Source organism: Bolinopsis microptera, chromosome 7 (assembly GCF_026151205.1).
Source record: "Bolinopsis microptera isolate Bmic1 chromosome 7, MBARI_Bmic_1.0, whole genome shotgun sequence".
Classification (NCBI taxonomy): domain Eukaryota; kingdom Metazoa; phylum Ctenophora; class Tentaculata; order Lobata; family Bolinopsidae; genus Bolinopsis; species Bolinopsis microptera.
This window is the reverse complement of record NC_087078.1, coordinates 2,682,537-2,694,636: the sequence shown is the minus strand read 5'-3', so window position 1 is coordinate 2,694,636 and position 12,100 is coordinate 2,682,537. Positions and strand designations below refer to the sequence as shown.

Sequence of the window (12,100 nt, the reverse complement as noted above, 5' to 3'; positions counted from 1 at the left end):
GTGAATGTTATTGCAAAGATAAAATAAAGACTTGTGTGAAAATTTAACATCTTGTGGCTTTAGGGACCGTTTATACATTACATGTTGCATACTTACTTTGGAGCCAGATTTAACTGATGCAGAAAGACTATTCTGATCACATGACAAGGTCACATAAGTGATAAGGAAGCTGAATTATGTCCGATTTCTCTTGAGGGTTAGGGTTTTGGCTGATCGTGCTTAATCACTACATTGTATTTTTATGACCTACCAAGACGCTCGTCGACGGTCTTTGACATTTGAAACAACTATTTTACGAGTATCACCCGTTAATCACTACATCACTGGAGCTCCGACACTTTGCAAAAAAAGGGCCCCCCGGCAAACGCAATAGTTGAGGGATGATTTGGGCATTGTTAATGGTCTGGCCCGGCGCGCGCTACTTCGTAGCACTTGCCATCGGACCATATTCAATATTTCGAGAATGGAGAAGAAAGCGGCGCGCGCTACTTCGAAGAAATTTAGACGAGTAACATCCGTCAAGGGATGATAACAGTTACCTGGGGACCCAGGCTTTTATATTTATGTTCATAATCATCCGAATAGCGGCTGCTATGATTCTAAACTTTTCAATAGTTCACAGGGGGAGCTGAAACCAGGTTTTCGATCAAACGCTGTTATGTGTAGTCAAACGTCGCCAAAAGTTGCTCTAGTCCAATGAAATCGCTGCATTATGTAAGCCAAGCTCCGCATATGAATATATGTAATTCAATTATGCATACTAACTTGCAAAATGCAGCGATTTCATTGGACGAGAGCAACTGTTGGCGACGTTTGACTACAAATGGCAGCATTTGATCGAAAACCTGGTTTCAGACCCCCCTGTGAGTTAGGTTAAAATTAAAAATTAACGAGCGAGGTTATGGTTATATTATGATGTCAATTCATGGCAGCTCGGCGCGGCACAGTAGCGCATCTCGCCGATCTAGCCAGTAACGCATCGTGCTACAAGGTTATGGTAATTTCTTCAGTTATGTTTTCTAGTCAGGTTTCCGTTTACAACTCGGTGTTTAATTTGTTTTCGTCCTGGTCAATGCCAAATACAAGAAAGTGAAAAGTGCCATATCGAAAAGTGCCAAAATCATTAATTTTTCTTGGAAGGATGTATCTCTCTTAATTGACGATGTCAATTCATGGCAGTTCGGCGAGGCACAGTAGCCGATCTAGCCAGAGAAGCCTCATTGAGTGCGCGGCGCGGCACAGTAACGCATCGTGCTACAAGTATCTCTCATGTATGACATTGAAACCATAACAAAAGTGTACGAAAAGGTATCACTTTAAGGCAAATGACAGATGACAGATGACAGATGACAGAGATATTTAACAAACTGAGTAATAGGTTTATGTGAGAAAGAGAAAGGTACATAAGTTTGTATCTGATCTCAGACACACGCAAGCGCGCTATATGATCACGTGACTTTAACACTGCAATATCATTGGTCATCTTTATAATTATATCCAATGCGAAATACAAAATAGCGCGCTTTACCTATAATCCATGGTAGTTACCTATAACCCATAACTAGCTTGCTAGTCTATTGCTCGCAGGAAGCTTGAAAAGACCGCCGCGCACAGTGCACAGGGATTGTATTATTGGCGTCCCAAGTAAAATCATCCCATAAGACAAAATTCATATTTCCTAACCAGTTTGTATCGGCAAAAAAAACTTTTTATCTCGTGAGCTTTTGTGTTTTGACGGATGTTACTCGTCTAAATTTCTTCGAAGTAGCGCGCGCCGCTTTCTTCTCGAAATGTTATGGCCCGACGGCAAGTGCTACGAAGTAGCGCGCGCCGGGCCAGACCATTAACAATGGTCAAGTGAGCTTTACCTGGGGACCTCAGGCTATTATCATTATATTTATGTTCACAATCATCCGAATAGATTATCCGAATAGATTATATTTATGTTCACAATCATCCGAATAGAGATTCGCCCGAGCGTGCTAAATCACTCTACATGCTACAGTCGATCTTCGAGATTGTTCTAAAAGGGCCCCCGACATTTGAAACCAACTTCTATCGATTTATTTTCGGACGCTGATTCCGAATCACCCCTTATGACATAGGGTTAAAATGCTCCCCTGACGAGATATTGGCGAAAAACTGTCTCGATCACGTGATATGACCGTATAAGGAAGTTAGTCCAATTTCTCGTTAGGGTTAGGGTTTCAGCATATGCTTTTGTTAAGGATTGGGTTAGGGTTAGGGTTAGGATCAGATTAGAGGGTTAGGGTTTCGAATAGTCGTTCAGGACCAGCTAGAGAACGAGTTGAAAAAGTCACGTGACAGTCGAGTGTAGAGTGATTAATCATCATCCTCATCTGGGTGCTCAAAGTACGATTTGTGTGTGATAATATCACTGCTCCTCACTGCTCAGGTCAGGAATTTTGAGTTTGTCTTGGAAGATGGAATCCCTGAATCAACTAAAAAAATTTAAAAGATTTTCTCATTTCTGCATTATCATCGTATCAACAAGTACTTTCGAATGATATGAGTTTCAATATGATTTAAAGATTTTTCTCAAACAATATATCACGTGACTTGACCAGTTTTTCCTTAAATTTTGTCTAGGAAGCCGATTTCACCAATTCTTTCGATCATAGGATTCGGGACAATATTTTTACTGTTTCTGAAGCATATTTCATACCTTTTGAGGCAAAGCGTGTCGGTTTTGATGAGAGATGTAAAATCACGCACATCACAAAATCATAAATATCTTTTGTTTGCAGCATCTTTTTTCAAACAGTCAACGGTATAGTATCAGGATCGGACTGAATAGTGCTTTCGAATGATGTATAACTTGATATGATTTGAGCAATAAGTGTTGTCACGTGATATCTCGTGACTTGCCTGTTTCAGCCCAAAAATCTTTCTAGATAATCTTTCTCTACAATTCTTTCTATCATATTGCTTACAAGACTGTGCTGACAGTTTCTGAAGCATTTTTGAAATCTTTCGACCCATTTATATCTTGGTATATTAAGATAACATATTATCTTATCCCATAAATTTTGATCACGTGATTTTGACGCGCATTTTTATCGCGCGTGTAACAAACTTTTCATTTGGCGATGCGCGTTCCAGCAAACACGCTTGGACTTTCTGTACCAAACTGTACCATGGTACAATATTTGACGAAAGTCAATTATCTTGAGATCCTACTGATAAATTTTCTTTAAACTTTCCAGATAGTTGTATATCTATGAGACAGATAATCTGAGCAAGTTTGGGCGAATTTCTATGTGTCAAATTTGAGATATGACTTCAAACACAAGAAAATATCTCAAATTGGCGGTTTCTAGCGGAACGCAGGCACATATTTCGAGATCCTACTGATAAATTTTCTTTAAACTTTCCAGATAGTTGTATATCTATGAGACAGATAATCTGAGCAAGTTTGGGCGAATTTCTATCTGCCAAACCTGAGATATGACTTCAAACACAAGAAAATATCTCAAATTGGCGGTTCCGGTACGATATTTGACGAAAGTCGATTATCTTGAGATCCTACTGATAAATTTTCTTTAAACTTTCCAGATAGTTGTATGGCTATGAGACGGATATTCTGTGCGATTTTGGGAGAATTTCTATGTGCCAACATTTATCAGTAGGATCTCGAAATATGTGCCTGCGTTCCGCTAGAAACCACCAATTTGAGATATTTTCTTGTGTTTGAAGTCATATCTTAAGTTTGGCAGATAGAAATTCGCCCAAACTTGCTCAGATTATCTGTCTCATAGCCATACAACTATCTGGAAAGTTTAAAGAAAATTTATCAGTAGGATCTCGAAATATGTGCCTGCGTTCCGCTAGAAACCGCCAATTTGAGATATTTTCTTGTGTTTGAAGTCATATCTCAAATTTGACACATAGAAATTCGCCCAAACTTGCTCAGATTATCCGTCTCATAGCCATACAACTATCTGGCTATATACACACTATTTGTCATATAGCCATTTAACTATCTGGAAAGTTTAAAGAAAATCTTTCAGTCAGATCTTGATAAAATATATTTTAAGTTATTCACTAAAACACTCTATTTTCGACCATTCCATTTGGTACAGTTTTGTCGAAAGTCCTTCTGTCCAGTTTTGCTAGTATATTGTAATTCGGAAAATATTTTCACATCAAGGGCTTCATGTTGGTTAACCCTTATCATACTGGGGGTGGGTTGATTCGTCAATCCCCCACCTTCAGTAACAAATAAATTTTACTTAATAAATTTTACTTAATAAATTTAAATTTTATATTGACTAATATGAATTTTATCAGCATCGTCTCCTCTATCAGCCATATTATTTTTATCAACAAGTTTCAATCGGCCGGAGAGCTATTATTTAAAACATATAAGTGATACGAAAAGATTGTGAGTGTATTTTTTGCTCTCGATGGTTATTAGTGATTTTGCTTCCTATATTAGACTGGGACCAAATCGGGGCTCCTAGTCAAGCAGATCAAGGGCTAATGCAATCAAGCTTACACTAAACTCAACACACACTTGATCCCGCTGCTATAGTTTCCGAGAGACAAAATCACAAATGTGGATTTGAATAAATGTTTCAACTTTTCAAAAAATTGTTGAAATAATGTTGAAGGCCTAACAATTAATACACGAATTATAACACGATAGAAATATACGATATACGAAATACAATCACTACACACAAACTCAATACTATATCACAATACTGGCAAGCATGACCGTCCCTCTTATATTCACAATACTACCTCAGCTATTATCAGCGGAAGTTGTAATTCCGCACACCCTCAGGAGTGCTGATCTCTGAAGTTACGGGGTACTTATCTTCTTCTTCATCTTCTTCTTCTCCGTCTTTTGTTCGTCTTCTCCTTCTTCTTCTCCTTCTTCTCCTTCTTCTTCTTCTTCTTCTTCTTCTCCTTCTTCTTCGTCATCATGTTGATCCTCGATGTTTATCCTCACGCCCCTCCCCGGTTCCCTCTCCAGCTCCTGCAAACAAGTATATCGTATAATCTCAGAAACAGGGTTAATAAATATCTACAATTTGATAAATCTACTTTTCCAAATCCATTGATATAGTCTATTAATATTTGATCCGTTATGTGAAGTACTTCAGTGACACTTACATCTAACAATTTCGGGTCCAGATGGTACGTAAGGAACAGCACCAGATTGTGTTTGGCGATTGTTCTGTCCGCCTCCTCCCTCCCCAGCAACCTGTAGTGCCTGGCACCCGTCGTGTTTCTGTGGCCAGCACTATGCTGTCCGCCTCCTCCCTCCCCAGCAACCTGTAGTGCCTGGCACCCGTCGTGTTTCTGTCCGCCTCCTCCCTCCCCAGCAACCTGTAGTGCCTGGCACCCGTCGTGTTTCTGTGGCCAGCACTATGCTGTCCGCCTCCTCCCTCCCCAGCAACCTGTAGTGCCTGGCACCCGTCGTGTTTCTGTCCGCCTCCTCCCTCCCCAGCAACCTGTAGTGCCTGGCACCCGTCGTGTTTCTGTCCGCCTCCTCCCTCCCCAGCAACCTGTAGTGCCTGGCACCCGTCGTGTTTCTGTCCGCCTCCTCCCTCCCCAGCAACCTGTAGTGCCTGGCACCCGTCGTGTTTCTGTCCGCCTCCTCCCTCCCCAGCAACCTGTAGTGCCTGGCACCCGTCGTGTTTCTGTCCGCCTCCTCCCTCCCCAGCAACCTGTAGTGCCTGGCACCCGTCGTGTTTCTGTCCGCCTCCTCCCTCCCCAGCAACCTGTAGTGCCTGGCACCCGTCGTGTTTCTGTCCGCCTCCTCCCTCCCCAGCAACCTGTAGTGCCTGGCACCCGTCGTGTTTCTGTCCGCCTCCTCCCTCCCCAGCAACCTGTAGTGCCTGGCACCCGTCGTGTTTCTGTCCGCCTCCTCCCTCCCCAGCAACCTGTAGTGCCTGGCACCCGTCGTGTTTCTGTCCGCCTCCTCCCTCCCCAGCAACCTGTAGTGCCTGGCACCCGTCGTGTTTCTGTCCGCCTCCTCCCTCCCCAGCAACCTGTAGTGCCTGGCACCCGTCGTGTTTCTGTGGCCAGCACTATGCGAGACAACAGAAGCAGTGATCAACCGGGATCCCGGCCCCGGCCCCGGATACGGCCGGGATTTGTGTTTTTTCCCCGGCCCCGGCAAAATAATTTTCAAAATCCCGGCCCCGGCCAGAGGCCCCCAATCCCGGCCAGAGGCCCCCGATCCCGGCCCCGGCCCCGGCTGTTTTTGTCAATTTTTGCCGGGATTTCTCGTATTTTCTGCCTCAATTTAAACCGATAGATTATCAGAATTTATCTTGATTTTAAGACTTAAATTAAACACAAAATTTTCGGTAACATGAGATCGAGTGAAAAATATAAATACGAGGACTTGACATCATTCCAGTTTGATATTCAGAAAATTTCAACTTTGAATTTACAAAGAATGTAAAATATTAATGTTGATTAAAAAAGTTCGAGGTTGATTAAAAAGTTTGAGTAAAGTCATGTGTTCGTGTACCGTTTTCTTTCATATAACTATAAGTACAAACGTCAAACAATTCAGTTCAGGAGCAAAAAACAGTAGAGTCAGAGAGTGAGGCCGACTCAATGCAGATGATGATGATAGTCATCAGATCACAGATGACTACTCGTTTCCGGTGTTATTACTTGCCCGGGCAAGTAATAGAGAGTGGCGGTAAAAGGAGTAGGAGGATATTTGGCAGTGAAATAACGCCAACTCATAGTAGTAATGTAAACAGCGTTTGGTGTAATTATACTTAAATATTGTGTAGCTGCCTTCTAGGTTGACCTTGAAGCTAGCTCACATTGATACGAGTTTCCGGAAACTTTCAAAAATTTTCAAAATTAGATTAAAAAAATCCCGGCCCGGCATATTTTAGCCAATCCCGGCCCCGGCCTTGGCAACATTTCAAAATCCCGGTTAATCCCGGCCCCGGCTGATTCAACTTGGTTCCGGCCCCGGCCCCGGCCCCAGCTAAATTTCGTCCCCGGTCGATCCCTGAACAGAAGTGGTCTGGAAAAATTACATGGCGTCAGAATTTGTTTCGATAATACACACAACATTCAAGCCAGATTAAAGGATTCGAATAAAACTGCTACCTATTATCTTCAGGCACTGGATGGTGGTGCATTAAGTGAAGTAGTTATTATTCTTTCTAACCATCTCTCTCTCTAGATTGATCGTCTGCTCTGAGATCGTCCATATCGATAAGGTTCCTCCCAGATACTATCTTTTTCAGCCCCATCTTCTTCAACGATTCTCTGAGCTGAAATTGATTCTTTAACATCTGCAATCCAATATATCCGGCTTAACCCTTAATTGTAATAAAGTGGTGAAATTGAATCTCGGTAGATACTGGGAAAACATAGTCTCAAAGAAGGGGACCCCGCCGGCCGAAATTCAGTTCCTGGTTTAAAATGTGGCTAACCAAAAAACGGCTAAGTTCACAGCCGGCAATAGAACGTCGGGCGGCGTGGTTGGAGTTTTGTTCTGACCCATTAAAGCCGCAGAACACCTGGTGACCTACGCTGTCCATTATAACCTTCTTGTGCTTCTGTAATATTAAAGTTATGAGTAAAAACTGGAGTTAGTTAATGAACACATCGAGGGTGAACATATCACATCTATTAACATTAATTCTCAAAACAGCGGCTTCATAAAACATACGTTTAGGTACACCATCAGAAGTTTGAACATATCTGCTGTTAGAAAGATATGCGGCGCTCCCTGTGTCTGTATACTTAAATATTGTGTAGCTGCCTTCTAGGTTGACCTTGAAGCTAGCTCACATTGATACGAGTTTCCGGAAACTTTCAAAAATTTTCAAAATTAGATTAAAAAAATCCCGGCCCCGGCATATTTTAGCCAATCCCGGCCCCGGCCTTGGCAACATTTCAAAATCCCGGTTAATCCCGGCCCCGGCTGATTCAACTTGGTTCCGGCCCCGGCCCCGGCCCCGGCTAAATTTCGTCCCCGGTCGATCCCTGAACAGAAGTGGTCTGGAAAAATTACATGGCGTCAGAATTTGTTTCGATAATACACACAACATTCAAGCCAGATTAAAGGATTCGAATAAAACTGCTACCTATTATCTTCAGGCACTGGATGGTGGTGCATTAAGTGAAGTAGTTATTATTCTTTCTAACCATCTCTCTCTCTAGATTGATCGTCTGCTCTGAGATCGTCCATATCGGTAAGGTTCCTCCCAGATACTATCTTTTTCAGCCCCATCTTCTTCAACGATTCTCTGAGCTGAAATTGATTCTTTAACATCTGCAATCCAATATATCCGGCTTAACCCTTAATTGTAATAAAGTGGTGAAATTGAATCTCGGTAGATACTGGGAAAACATAGTCTCAAAGAAGGGGACCCCGCCGGCCGAAATTCAGTTCCTGGTTTAAAATGTGGCTAACCAAAAAACGGCTAAGTTCACAGCCGGCAATAGAACGTCGGGCGGCGTGGTTGGAGTTTTGTTCTGACCCATTAAAGCCGCAGAACACCTGGTGACCTACGCTGTCCATTATAACCTTCTTGTGCTTCTGTAATATTAGAGTTATGAGTAAAAACTGGAGTTAGTTAATGAACACATCGAGGGTGAACATATCACATCTATTAACATTAATTCTCAAAACAGCGGCTTCATAAAACATACGTTTAGGTACACCATCAGAAGTTTGAACATATCTGCTGTTAGAAAGATATGCGGCGCTCCCTGTGTCGGCCAAGTCTCCAACTTCCCGATAGATTTAACTGAAATGTAACTTGTCTTGGTTACGGAGGTGGCGCAATTTTTGAAGGGGGAGACTTGGAAGTAAAATAACTCCCTCTCTACCCCGGCAACCGGGACAATCAGCTTTCTCATCTGTAACGATACCCATCAGTAATTTGATGTCCGTATTAAGGTATTATACAATGAGGTATTGAGTTTTTGAAAGTTAGCGGAGTTTTTGTTTTTGTTTGTTAAGTAATTTTCAAACGAAAGTACACAAAGAGAAGCAAAATAATTTTACGAATTACGTAACTTTGTTAGTAATGTCAGCAATTAAAATTAGCATAGGCAAAAAGTCCGCTAACTGTAAAAAACTCATTACCTCTTCAAATTTTGATGGCCTAGCACTTAGCAGTACCATTTTATATACTACTATCAATTTTTAATATTCAAACAGGCTTTTATTGCATTTACATTTTCGAGATCTTCGTAGGAGACGGCAAGCGGTTCCCCGGATCTCGCTGCCCTTAAAAAGAAGCACCCTGTCAAGAGGACCTGCCGCGTGGTGGTAAATAAATCACACCAGTTGTCGGTTGGTAGGGACTTGATAGTTTCCGCGAGTTGGAGGTAGATTGGGCTGAACATCATCTGGGTGATCTGTAAAATACCATGTCATTGCATATGATACTGAATTTGACAGATAGTTTTAGGCGTTTTTTAATTAAGTCCAGACAGGGATAACTTACCGGTTTAGATTCTTCTTTGGCCGAAAGTTACCTCGCGGACGGTCAGGATGTCCCGTGAATCCATCATCTGTTTAGCAGAGTGTTCCATATTCTTTTGTTTTTGGAGGTCACTTATGAAACTCTCTGTTGATTTCAGCCATGTTTTTGTTTTAAACAAACAAAATTAAGTGGTTGAATAATGAATATGTGGGACATCGTAATGATTTCATGGAACTTTGGATTGAAGAAATTGACATTAAGAATAGAAAAACTGGAAGGTTACTTTTAAAATGCATGTTATCATGAAGTAGTAAGAATGTTGAGCAAGTTGACCTTGTATTACAGATATTGAAATCATTTCCAAATCAGGTTATAAAAAGGTGCGGTGCACTTTCCGCTGGATAATTAAAATAAAAGGACTAATTTTTCGGTTTCAAAAATATAAATTGATTGAGATAAAACATTTTTACATGTAACTTGAAGTTGCTGTCAAAAATTGTTTTACCGTTTTGTAGGATTCAGTTTTAGCATGTACATGAGCTTATGTAAATTTCAAGTTGTTTTTATCTCAAAGAAGTCTTCAGTGATCTTTATAAATTATTTTTTGTATCGTCAAGATGAGTTGATGAATCCAGCTTTACAAATATGGTTTTAAAATTGTGAAGTTGCAAAATCGGTAACCAAAAGCGGAACTAATTTCGATATATAACTTGTACCACATTTCCATGCGAGAGAATGACATTAAACTCAAAAAATAAAATATAACACAAAAATCCTTTTAAAAGTTGTACTCTTACATTTTTAACGAGGTGAGAATTATCGCCCACCACCGCGATCGTCTACTGATATTACCTGGGGACCCCATATTATTACTGATAGCGATCGTCTACTGATATCACCTGGGGACCCCATATTATTACTGATAGCGTTTTAAATCTCGGGCTCCTTTCAAGTCCCTCAGTTCCTTGGTCCACAAATGGGCGAAAATTATAATCCGAGTGTAACTCCTTGAGCCAGGCTAGTTTGCCGGATAATCCGAGTGTAACTCCAATTGAGCCAGGCTAATTTGCCGGATAATCCGAGTGTAACTCCTTGAGCCAGGCTAGTTTGTCGGAGACTCGGATAATCCAAGTTTAACTCCTTGAGTCAGGCTAGTTTGCCGGATAATCCAAGTGTAACTCCTTGAGCCAGGCTAATTTGCCGGATAATCCGAGTGTAACTCCTTGAGCCAGGCTAGTTTGCCGGATAATCCGAGTGTAACTCTTTGAGCCAGGCTAGTTTGCCGGATAATCCGAGTGTAACTCCTTGAGCCAGGCTAGTTTGCCGGATAATCCGAGTGTAACTCTTTGAGCCAGGCTAGTTTGCCGGATAATCCGAGTGTAACTCCTTGAGCCAGGCTAGTTTGCCGGATAATCCGAGTGTAACTCTTTGAGCCAGGCTAGTTTGCCGGATAATCCGACTGTAACTCCTTGAGCCAGGCTAGTTTGTCGGATAATCCGAGTGTAACTCCTTGAGTCAGGCTAGTTTGCCGGATAATCCGAGTGTAACTCCTTGAGCCAGGCTAATTTGCCGGATAATCCGAGTGTAACTCCTTGAGCCAGGCTAGTTTGCCGGATAATCCGAGTGTAACTCCTTGAGCCAGGCTAGTTTGCCGAATAATCCGAGTGTAACTCCTTGAGCCAGGCTAGTTTGCCGGATAATCCGAGTGTAACTCCTTGAGCCAGGCTAGTTTGTCAGATAATCCGAGTGTAACTCCTTGAGTCAGGCTAGTTTGCCGAATAATCCGAGTGTAACTCTTTGAGCCAGGCTAGTTTGCCAAATAATCCGAGTGTAACTCCTTGAGCCAGGCTATTTTGCCGGATAATCCGACTGTAACTCCTTGAGCCAGGCTAGTTTGTCGGATAATCCGAGTGTAACTCTTTGAGCCAGGCTAGTTTGCCGGATAATCCGACTGTAACTCCTTGAGCCAGGCTAGTTTGTCGGATAATCCGAGTATAACTCCTTGAGTCAGGCTAGTTTGCCGGATAATCCGAGTGTAACTCCTTGAGCCAGGCTAATTTGCCGGATAATCCGAGTGTAACTCCTTGAGCCAGGCTAGTTTGTCAGATAATCCGAGTGTAACTCCTTGAGTCAGGCTAGTTTGCCGAATAATCCGAGTGTAACTCTTTGAGCCAGGCTAGTTTGCCAAATAATCCGAGTGTAACTCCTTGAGCCAGGCTATTTTGCCGGATAATCCGACTGTAACTCCTTGAGCCAGGCTAGTTTGTCGGATAATCCGAGTGTAACTCTTTGAGCCAGGCTAGTTTGCCGGATAATCCGACTGTAACTCCTTGAGCCAGGCTAGTTTGTCGGATAATCCGAGTGTAACTCCTTGAGTCAGGCTAGTTTGCCGGATAATCCGAGTGTAACTCCTTGAGCCAGGCTAATTTGCCGGATAATCCGAGTGTAACTCCTTGAGCCAGGCTAGTTTGCCGGATAATCCGAGTGTAACTCCTTGAGCCAGGCTAGTTTGCCGAATAATCCGAGTGTAACTCCTTGAGCCAGGCTAGTTTGCCGGATAATCCGAGTGTAACTCCTTGAGCCAGGCTAGTTTGCCGAATAATCCGAGTGTAACTCCTTGAGCCAGGCTAGTTTGCCGGATAATCCGAGTG

The 12,100-nt window shown here is 42.3% G+C and overlaps 1 protein-coding gene and 2 long non-coding RNA genes across 5 annotated transcripts in view; 1 reads left to right on the top strand and 2 right to left on the bottom strand.

The window, feature by feature from the left end:
- Positions 1-12,100, top strand: part of LOC134818475 (mucin-5AC-like) — a 112,959-nt gene that overhangs the window by 30,838 nt on the left and 70,021 nt on the right. The gene's annotated exons all lie outside the window — the stretch shown is intronic.
- LOC134818495 (uncharacterized) lies at positions 5,987-7,502 on the bottom strand. Its single transcript, XR_010160661.1, has 3 exons — positions 7,443-7,502; positions 7,114-7,280; positions 5,987-6,062 (listed from the first exon to the last, which is right to left on the bottom strand). It is a non-coding gene; the product is annotated as an uncharacterized LOC134818495 (long non-coding RNA).
- LOC134818494 (uncharacterized) lies at positions 8,495-9,586 on the bottom strand. Of its 2 annotated transcripts, none has more exons than XR_010160660.1 (4): positions 9,502-9,586; positions 9,199-9,381; positions 8,668-8,765; positions 8,495-8,554 (listed from the first exon to the last, which is right to left on the bottom strand). It is a non-coding gene; the product is annotated as an uncharacterized LOC134818494 (long non-coding RNA). The 2 variants fall into 2 exon arrangements; XR_010160659.1 differs by having other exon boundaries at positions 9,471-9,575.